This window comes from Nyctibius grandis, chromosome 5, assembly GCF_013368605.1.
Source record: "Nyctibius grandis isolate bNycGra1 chromosome 5, bNycGra1.pri, whole genome shotgun sequence".
Taxonomy (NCBI): Eukaryota; Metazoa; Chordata; class Aves; order Nyctibiiformes; family Nyctibiidae; genus Nyctibius; species Nyctibius grandis.
Window position 1 is genome coordinate 61,676,384 of NC_090662.1, and position 11,477 is coordinate 61,687,860.

Here is an 11,477-nt window from a genome sequence, read left to right on the forward strand (position 1 = left end):
TGTCTTTGGGGAGAGCAATGCAAGATAAGTCTGAACGTGAATGCAGAAAAACCCCCACTGGTAAGGTGGGCCTGATTAGTGTGTGAGGCACACGCTCTTGCAGAGGGATGTGGTGGTGAGAGGAGGCCAGGTAGAAATTTATCTGCTCAGCACATAAGGTGGAGTAGGACCCGTGCGCCGTGTAAGAGGGCGATGGTGGGGGGGGGGTGGGGTGTGTGTGTGTGTGCAAACTCATGTTTGCTGTAAGATTCATGATACTTCGTCAGCTGCCCCAGCAGTCCAGAGGGAAGTACAGAGGATGCAATGGGAATGAACCTGAGTTCCCCAAGGACCCGAATGCTGCCTACCTCTCCCCACAGTGCAGGCTGTAAAACTCCCACACAGGGAAGCTTCAGAGCTGTATGTACATAGCAGCTAGACACACCAAGCAAAGAACTAGCTCCCTATTGCTGCTTCCAAGGTGAACTCAGGCTCTCTTGCCAGAAAGGCACCAAACAGTCCCCACTCAATAACCTGGTCGCAACCCCGTATGATTGGCACCAGATGCCTGCGTGGGGTACGAAAGCAGGGTTCTCTGCCCACCACTCTGGTTTTGTTGTTGTGTCTGCCACATGGAGGATTTCAGGGAAAGCTCTTACCCTGGCAGGGAGCAGCAGTAATGTGCAAAAACAAATGGAAACTGACCTGAGAAGAGGAGGCATCAGGGTATTCACTAAAGCCCACACTATTTGCAGGCCAATCCAATGCAAAAAAAAACAGCTTATCCCACCTAAAGGGAACAGGAAACCTGCAAGAAGCCCCAGGACTTCTCCAATCTGCAAATCACCCCACAATGTGAATGGACCCTTACGGAAGCTCTCATAAACCCTGCTCACCCCTGTCAGCCCTTTCCCTAACTCAAAGATAAATGTCTCTCAGACAGAAGCACATGCGTCCACCATACAGTCTGCACAATCTGAAGTTCAGAGAGTGTATCTGGACTGTAACCAAGGACCACCCAAGGGCCTGAATGATGCAGGACATGCTGGGTCTTTAGGGCTTCCTGATGTGTTTTTCTTGCAGTATTTAATGGCTCTTATTGCAGGATCCTGCCTTCCAGCTGCAAAGTGTAGCAGTTTGGTGCAGTAATCACAAAGTGTGTGTCTGGGAATAGCGATGCTCTGATCTTTCCCATCTGGTCCCAAGCTTTCACCATTTTAAAAGGTTGATGCTTTCCTCCCTGATATGAACTGTTTTGGGGCAGAATTAGGATTGTTACTTCACCCTTCATTGGCTGGGGATTAGATAACAATATGCTGACTTCACAGAAGTAGTGAAGGAATTTAAAACGTAACCAATGATAATCAAGTGATAATCATTTTGCACCACCAATGATTAACTATTTGGAATTTGGATGTTTCTAGGCATATGTCCAAGTCTTTCAAATGAAGGAGATCAGCCAAATGGCAGCTTGTAGAAATCTCCCGGTGGGTTTTCCTTGTACATCATTACCAAGTGGCTCCTGTCTGAGCACACACCACTCTAGCTTCAGCTGAACAGTGCAGCTCTGTTGAAACAGCCTGTTCTCTGTGTTGCATCCAGCACTGGTGACCAACGTGACTCCAAGTACATAATAAATGCTGTCTTCTGCGACCGCACCAAGTCCTAATCCAGAAAACATGGAGCTGAACAGAAATCTACTGACACCATTTGGCGTACAGAAAGCAGGCAGTTCAAGGCACAGTGAGCTAATACACACACAAAACATAACATGTGGGCTGAATCAGCATACAGACTTACAGGTCTGTTTCTAATGTCTATTAGAAATAGACATAAGGGCAGGCAGACTGCAGGATTATGGTACAGCTTGGAGCAAATGCCCTTTGCTACCCATGAAAGGCTCATGAAGAGACTAGATCAGAAGGGAAATGGACTGAAAGGTCTTGTTGGTGCACCACTGCACTCTGCCACAAACTGTGTTGTTTGCCTCCTGCAGTGGAGTAAAGTCACTTTGTACACTTTTTACAAATTAAAATATTTTTATAAGCACTTAAGTGGTACAATATAGTTGGCATTGTATAATGCACTCAAATGGGTAAGAGCTGTTTGATGCCAAATGAACACACATGTGGCAATCACCCTCCATCTTCTTTGGTTTGCCAAATGTTACATCTCAGCCAGGGGCAAACACTTGCTGATGGGTGACACACTGAAAACTGCAGAGATAACTGAGATACAGCTTTCAGTGAGACAGTGCAGCTACTGGGGGCAATCAATACCCCAAGTCTCTGAATGCTGAACAGACTAATTTAGCCAGACCCTTGGCAAGGAGCATTACCCTGCGTGGCACTCTGCATTGACTAGAGTGCTTTGGGTACCCAAACACACGTATTTAAAGACAGCTTTGAAATCTCCAAATAGCATGTCAGATGCAGTTAGACAAGAATAGGGCTGAAATAAGTGCTCACTGCAGCTGAAATCTCCTTTCTACCCATTCCTCTGCTCTCAGCATTTCATTGCTTCTTGCTTGTTTTGTGCTGGTGGTGACACTTCCCTGCCCACACTCCAAACTGATTCAACTTCATAAACCAGCAGAAAATCAATACAGAAGAAAAAAGCGAAGTCAACATGTTAACAAATTAAATTTTCTAAGCAAAGAACCTTGTTGCAGGCAAGGCAATGAGCAATGGGTTATGCAGATGTTGGGGAAGAGGAGTGGAAAGGGAGTGGAGGGTGAAATGGCCTTTCAGTGCCTTTTTTGTGCAGTGAGAAATTATTTCGCCTCCACTATATAGTCTCACTGAACTCAGCACTTCGCAACATAGGTAGCCTGTATTTCAGTGATTTTACAAGGTCTGATCATTGGGTGGCAGCTCTGAGCCAATGTTTTTATCTGACAGGGCAGAACTTGGAAAAAAATGCTTTCTTCTCTGGTTTAGCTAAACCGTTCACAAAATAGCAATTTGAGAACTGTTTCAGTCATCTATAAACAGTCAACGAACTTGAATAATAAATAATCATACTATAGCAGTTTGAACTAGAAGAGACCAATTACATCCAAGCTTCTGCAGCACTCTCCTCATACCTTCTAGTATTTCTTGCAGAAATGGGTATTTCCCAGTTTAGGCTTTGTGTCCCTGCAGTTGAGGCACGATCATTCCACAGGATATCACTTTTAATAAAGATTTCTTGTTCTTCAGGCAATCTTTTTTTTTTCTTTTCATTTAACCCTCTGACTTCTGCCAATCTTGTCCTGTCCTGAATGATTCCAACCTTTGGTATCTATCTCCACTGCAAATGATTTTGAATGTCTCCTTAAAGAAACTGTAACAACTGTAAGAACAGGAGATAGTCACTGCAAGAACTCTTATCAGAGTCTTCAACCTCCTATTAAAATCAATCCTGTATGCTCTAAATCTTGCAATGAAATAAAACTTAAATTCAGAGCTACATCTGCCCTGAGGTAAGCCCAGGATTCCTAAACAAATGGAGTACTTACTGCTGGTCCTGCCTATAAAGCGATAAAAGAGAAATCCAGCGCTGCTTGAAATGGCCAGAGATCACAACAAAGAGGGAGCAAGTGAAGTGACTTCAGTGGATTTCACTCTTGCTCACTGGGGTTGAAATACAGATGTGTCTTAATTTTGAAGGTATATAAAACACAATTATCCATCAAGAGACAACAGTGTTTTGAGGGTTAGGAATTACCTGTGGTGTTCCCCTGGACAGTGGTAGAGCAAAGGAGTCATGAAGCAAGACAGTGGAAAAAAAAAACCAAAACCCAAATGGTATTTTCCTCAGGGTTCTCTTTGGGTTTTTTTTGCCACAGACTCCTCTCTGAGGATCTGAAATGTTGAGGGGGCAGCGTGGGACTGCAGATAGAACCAAGGCTTCCTGGGCTGAAGCTGCCAAAAGCAGCAACTCGACTTGGAAACAGGAGAGGTTTAAGAGCAACATCTCCTTACAGATGGATGATGGAGTCTCTCAGCTCTGGGCAAAACAGGGGAATGGGCTACATTACCAAGAAGCTTTCAGGTTGTATTGCTTATTTTAGTAAACAAGCCTACCAGTGTTTATGCTGAGTTGCCATTTTGTCCCTTTTAATAAAATTCCTTTTCTTTTAAACCCTTGGATTCATTGCTCTTGAGCAGGAAAACTGATTATCCAAGCTCATTATGTGCCCAAGCAAAATCATTTTCTTTTCCTATAACCTGAGAGCCTTGAACTGAAATTGATTACTGTCCTGGTTTGGCCCAAACCAGGCCAATTAGTCTTAGAGAAACCAAGGTCACTGCTAAATTCCTCACTGCTTACGAGTGAAGAGCCGAAGGGGGGGGTCGCACCTGCAGGGAGGAGCAGACAGGGCAGGTGACCCAAGATTGACCAACAAGTTATTCCATCCCATACACGTCATTCTCACTTTCCTATTTATCACTAACCCACCGCCTCCTGGAGGTGGGGCCCAGGAGGGACGGGCCCTCCTCTCTCCCACTGATTGGTACCAGCTTTAAACCGTGACAGATTTATTGGCGCCCAACGTGGGGCTTGAGAGAAGCTCCAACAGGTTGCTCTGATAAGTTGAATCCTGGCTCTGGTGGGAGGAGACCCGGAGAGCTCAGCTGAGAGAGTATCAGATTTCTTCCTTTGAGATTTACAAGGGGTTGGAAAGTTAAAACAGATAGTGAAGATGGTGATGTCATTTTTGAATGCTGTGTTATCTCGTCTTTTTATGGAGTTTCTTTCACAGTTGAGTATTGCAATGATGCCTTACCTGCCGTGGGCACTGTGTTATTGCTTGTTTCTTATGAATGTTTACATGCAGTTTAGCAGTGGGCGCTGGTCAAAATGTATTGTTTTGGTATGGGGTTTGATACTGATTTATGCTGTGATAAACTGGGCAGTTCCTATTCCGATCTCTTATCTCTATGACACAATGATGGGCAGCTTTAATCGCGAATCAGTAGCAGCGACTTCATCTGCACGCTCCAGGCGTCCTTTAGCTGATTCTGTTAATGATTACACTTCCAGTTTTACTTTGGGAAATAGTACCTTCTCCTTTTCTGCCAAGCTGATTCCACTAGATTTTGCGAAATTAGGATGGTGCTGTCTAGGTGGCATGTTTTTATTTTCGGTTGTCCTGAATGTGTTTCTGATGTGGGATAAGATTAAATATCGGTGCAGGGACAGTTGTAGGTGTTATGCAGCCACCTCAGATCCTACAGCGTGTACTGCCGCTACAGCCACTAAACCCACTGAAACCTCGGCAGCCTGCACCACAGCTGCTACACCCCCCAAGATGACCACTGCAGCTACTCAGACTCTAACAAGTCTCAGCACTCCCACGACAGCCACTGCATCTACTCAGACCCCAGCATCTATCAAATCTGTACCAATTGCTCCTGTAACCAGGAAGAAATACCGAAAGAAATCAGCTCGTGAAGAGAAGGATGATGACTGAGAGCCTTCTAAGGCAGAGCCATCATATGACCCAGGTGAGGGCCCTTCTCAGGCAGAGTTAGGGCCCGACACAGATGGGGGTTTCCTCGATCGTCCTTTTAAAACAGACCCATCACAGAAGAAAGGTCCTTCTAAAGCAGAACTATCACAAGAGGAGGACTCAGACGCAGAGATAACCTACCACTCCTTATCCCTGAAGGACCTGAGAAATATAAGGAAAGACTTCAGCCGTTATGACGGTGAGCCTATTATTACCTGGTTGCTCCGATGCTGGGATAATGGGGCAGATAGCATGCAATTAGATGGCAGAGAAGCCAGACAGTTGGGATCCCTGTCCAGAGACGGTGGTATTGATAAGGCGCTCGCAAGAAAGTCAAACACTATCAGTCTCTGGAGGCGACTCTTGTCAGCCGTAAAGAGCAGGTATCCCTATAAAGATGATGTTATGAGTCACCTAAGCAAATGGACCACTATAGAAAAAGGTATTAACTACCTTAGAGAACTAGCTGTGCAAGAGATTATTTATAGACACCCACGGGAAGTTGTAGATCCTGATGAAGTGGAATGCAACCGATCCATGTTCCGGAAGGTTGTGAAGAATGCTCCACCGACATATACCCATACATTGTCAATATTAGTCTGGGGAGAAGATGCTATGGCACGACCTAGTGTGGGTGAAATGGCTAACTGTATGCGACAGTATGAAGATAGTATTTCTTCCCCACTGCAGGCACACATCTCGGCTGTGGAAAAACTGACTAAGGAGAACAAGGACTCATTTAAACAACTGTCAGACAAACTGTCCAGGATCGAGAATAAACTTGACTCTCTACCTACACAGGCGCGCGTTGCAGCTGTTAGGAGAAAACACTCTCCTACAGGACCAGCTCAAAGGAAACGGAACACATCACGAGGTATCCTGTGGTTTGCCCTGCGTGGTTATGGGGAGGACATGAGCAGATGGCATGGACAACCTACCAGTACCCTACAGGCACGAGTACGTGAGTTGCAAGCTAAAAGAAATACCAGAGAGAATTTTTCTAGAAGGATGGCTGCTCCAGTTACCAGTGAGCAGGACCCCAGCCAGGGTAGATGGGCCTCAAATCCCTTTTTCCCAAGTGTGAATAGGAGAAATGAAGGTCCAGTCCCTGTGAGCAGCACGAATCCATTTCTTAATTAGGGGGGGCCCTGCCTCCAGCCAGGTGGAGGAGAGGGACAACCGAGTTTATTGGACTGTATGGATTCGATGGCCTGGCACATCAAAACCACAAAGGTATCGAGCCTTGGTAGACACTGGTGCACAGTGCACCCTAATGCCATTGGATCATAAAGGGGCAGAATCTATCAGTACTTCAGGAGTAACAGGAGGATCTCAAGTGTTATCTGTATTGGAGGCCGAAGTGAGCCTAACTAAAAATGAATGGAAAAAGCATCCCGTTGTGACTGGCCCAGATGCTCCGTGCATCCTTGGCATAGACTACCTCAAGAGAGGGTATTTTAAGGACCCAAAAGGGTATAGATGGGCCTTTGGTATAGCAGCTGTAGAGACTGAGGACATTAAACAGCTGTTTACCTTGCCTGGCCTCTCAGAAGATCCTTCTGTTGTGGGGTTGCTGAAGGTTGAAGAACAACAGGTGCCAATTGCTACTACCACAGTGCACCGACGACAATATCGCACCAATCGAGACTCCCTGATCCCCATTCATAAACTGATTAGACAATTAGAAAATCAAGGAGTGATTGGCAAGACTCGCTCACCCTTTAATAGTCCTATATGGCCAGTGCGAAAGTCTGATGGAGAATGGAGATTAACTGTGGACTATCGTGGCCTAAATGAAGTTACGCCACCACTGAGTGCTGCCGTGCCAGACATGCTAGAACTTCAATACGAACTGGAGTCAAAGACAGCCAAGTGGTATGCCACCATAGACATTGCTAATGCATTTTTCTCTATTCCTTTGGCACCAAAGTGCAGGCCACAGTTTGCTTTTACCTGGAGAGGTACCCAGTATACCTGGAATCAACTGCCACAGGGGTGGAAACACAGTCCTACTATTTGCCATGGACTGATCCAGACTGCACTAGAAAAGGGTGGAGCTCCAGAACATTTGCAATACATTGATGACATCATTGTGTGGGGTGATACAGCAGCAGAAGTTTTTGACAAGGGGAGAAAATAATCCAAATTCTTCTGAAAGCTGGTTTTGCCATAAAAAGAGGCAAGGTCAAGGGACCTGCCCGGGAGATCCAGTTTTTAGGGATTAAATGGCAAGATGGGCATTGCCAGATCCCGATAGAGGTGATCAACAAAATAACAGCTATGTCCGCACCAACTAACAAAAAGGAAACACAAGCCTTCTTAGGCGTTGTGGGTTTCTGGAGAATGCATATTCCAGATTATAGCCAGATTGTACGCCCTCTTTATCAAGTGACCAGAAAGAAGAATGATTTTCAGTGGGGCCCTGAACAACGACAGGCTTTTGAACAGATTAAACAAGAGATTGTGCATGCAGTAGCCCTTGGACCAGTCCTTACGGGACAAGATGTTAAAAATGTGCTCTACACCTCAGGTGGGGACAATGGTCCTACCTGGAGCCTCTGGCAGAAAGTACCAGGGGAGACTCGAGGTCGACCCCTAGGATTTTGGAGTCGAGGATACAAGGGTTCCGAGGCCAATTACACCCCAACAGAAAAAGAGATACTGGTAGCATATGAAGGAGTTAGAGCTGCTTCAGAGGTAATTGGTACTGAAGCACAGCTTCTCCTGGCACCTCGATTACCAGTACTAGGCTGGGATGTTCAAGGGTAAGGTTCCCACTACCCATCATGCAACTGATGCTACATGGAGTAAATGGATTGCATTAATACACAGAGGGCTCGAATAGGAAACCCTAATCGCCCAGGAATCTTAGAAGTGATCATGGACTGGCCAGAAGGCAAAGACTTCGGAATGCCACCAGAAAAGGAGGTGACACGTGCTGAAGAAGCCCCACCATATAATGAACTACCAGAGGATGAGAAGCAGTATGCCCTGTTCACTGATGGATCCCTTGCTGTCTTGTAGGAAAGCAATCGGAAGTGGAAAGCTGCTGTATGGAGTCCCATACGACGAGTCACAGAAGCCACAGAAGGACAAGGTGAATCGAGTCAATTCGCAGAGGTAAAAGCCGTCCATCTGGCTTTAGACATTGCTGAACGAGAAAAGTGGCCAAGGCTGTATCTTTATACTGACTCATGGATGGTAGCAAATGCCTTGTGGGGGTGGTTAGAGCAGTGGAAGCGAAGCAACTGGCAGCACCAAGGTAAACCTATTTGGGCTGCTGAATTGTGGCAAGATATTGCTGCTCGGCTAGAGAGACTAGTCATGAAGGTACGTCATGTAGATGCTCACGTACCTAAAAGTCGGGCAACTGAGGAACATCGAAACAACCAACAAGCGGATCAAGCTGCTAAAGTGTTCCAAATAGATTTGGACTGGGAACATAAAGGTGAACTATTTTTAGCTCGGTGGGCTCATGACACTTCAGGTCATCAAGGGAGAGATGCAACATACAGATGGGCTCGTGACTGAGGGGTGGACTTAACCATGGACTCTATTGCACAGGTTATCCATGATTGTGAAACATGCGCTGCAATTAAGCAAGCCAAACGGTTAAAACCTTTGTGGTATGGGGGGCGGTGGTTGAAATATAAATATGGGGAGGCCTGGCAAATTGACTATGTCACACTCCCTCAAACCTGTCAGGGTAAACGCTATGTGCTTACCATGGTGGAGGCGACCACCGGATGGTTGGAAACATACTCTGTGCCCCATGCCACTGCCCAGAACACTATTCTGGGCCTTGAAAAGCAAATCTTGTGGCGACACGGCACGCCAGAGAGAACTGAGTCGGACAATGGGACTCATTTCAAAAACAGTCTTATAGACAATTGGGCCAAAGAGCATGGCATCGAATGGGTATATCACATCCCCTATCATGCACCAGCCTCTGGGAAAATTGAACGGTATAATGGGCTGTTAAAAACTACCCTGAAAGCAATGGGGGGTGGAACCTTTAAAAACTGGGATAAGCATCTGGCACAAGCTACCTGGTTAGTTAACACCAGGGGATCTATCAATCGAGCGGGCCCTGCTCAGTCAGACCTTCTACATATAGTAGAAGGAGATAAAGTCCCTGTGGTGCATGAAAGGAATCTACTGGGAAAAACTGTCTGGGTTCTTCCTGCAACGGGCAAAGGTAAACCCATTCGTGGGATTGCTTGTGCTCAGGGACCTGGATGTACTTGGTGGGTGATGTTGCAAGATGGTGAAGTCCGATGTGTCCCTGAAGGTGATCTGATTCTGGGTGAGACTACTTAATTCTGAACTGTATGTTGTTGCTGCATAATACTAACAGTGTTCATAAGTGTCTTTCAGGTTAAGACAGTGGTGATGAGACTGGAGCTAGCTGCAAGTGGTGTCCAGTAACCTCCTCGAGACTGACATTTTGAACCTGCAACCCGTGGGCATGAACCATGACAAAACTCATACCATGTCTCTCTGCCCTGAGAGACTGCTATGCCAGATGAAACCCACAATCCTGAACTAAATGAACTTGATGAACTTTTTGCATAAAGATGAATCATAAACTAGTGATATGTGTATATATATTTGAAAAATGAAAAGGTTAGTGGTGATCTGAGTATGACGTGAATGGTATGGAATAAGGGGTGGAATGTCCTGGTTTGGCCCAAACCAGGCCAATTAGTCTTAGAGAAACCAAGGTCACTGCTAAATTCCTCACTGCTTATGAGTGAAGAGCCGAAGGGGGGTCGCACCTGCAGGGACGAGCAGACAGGGCAGGTGACCCAGATTGACCAACAAGTTATTCCATCCCATACACGTCATTCTCACTTTCCTATTTATCACTAACCCACCGCCTCCTGGAGGTGGGGCCCAGGAGGGACGGGCCCTCCTCTCTCCCACTGATTGGTACCAGCTTTAAACCGTGACAATTACCTATTTTTAGAAAGGAGCCCTAGCTAAATCTGGCTTCTTCCTCTGCCAATCACAACTATCAGGGGAATGTGAGCCTATCTAAATGCAGGTACATGGGAATTATGGCCTGTCCCTTTTACCAAATACATTAATATAACTAAGAAAGAGGTAGTCTTGCTTGATATCTTTTACCATGTTGGACTAGAAGCTGGAGAGAGGTAGCATTTGTGGAAAGAAAATGGGATTATAATGGTGTAATTTTTCAAATTTTTGTCTTGGTTATCTAAGATCCCTACAACTCGAGCAGGCTTTTCTGAATCTCCAAGCTGGCTTCCTTCCTTTCCACAACAGCTTTCTTTAGTATTCTGACGATCTGAATCACCTCAATATTCTGTGCGTTGTCTTCCTTGTCCCTGATGGATCCCCCGTCATGTGGAGGCTATCGATCATTTTAATGGATTTCCAGAACTCATTTAGTCGGTGTGGTGGGTTGACCTCGGCTGGCCTCCAGGTGCCCACCAAGCCACTCTATCACTCCCCCTTCTCAGCTGGACAGAGGGTGAAAAATATGACAAAAGGCTCATGGGTCAAGATAGGGATAGGGAGATCACCTCAGAAATTACTGTCACCAGCAAAAAAAGACTCGACTTGGGGAAATTAATTTAATTTATTGCCAATCAAATCAGGGTAGGATAAATGAGACATAAAACCCAAATCTTAAAACACCTACCCCACCCCTCCCTTCTTTGCAGGCTCAACTTCACTCCCCTTTCTCTAGCTCCTCCCCCTAAGCGGTACAGGGGGATGGGGAATGGGAGTTGCAGTCAGTTCATCACACGTCTCTGCCGCTCCTTCTTCCTCATGCTCCTCCCCTGCTCCGGCATGGCATCCCACCCATGGGAGACAGTTCTTCACAAACTTCTCCAATGTGAGTCCTTCCCATGGGCTGCAGTTCTTCACAAACTGTTCCAGTGTATGTACTTTCCGTGGGGCACAGTCCTTCAGGAATGGACTGCTCCAACATGAGTTCCCCATGGGGTCACAGCTCCTGCCAGCAAACCTG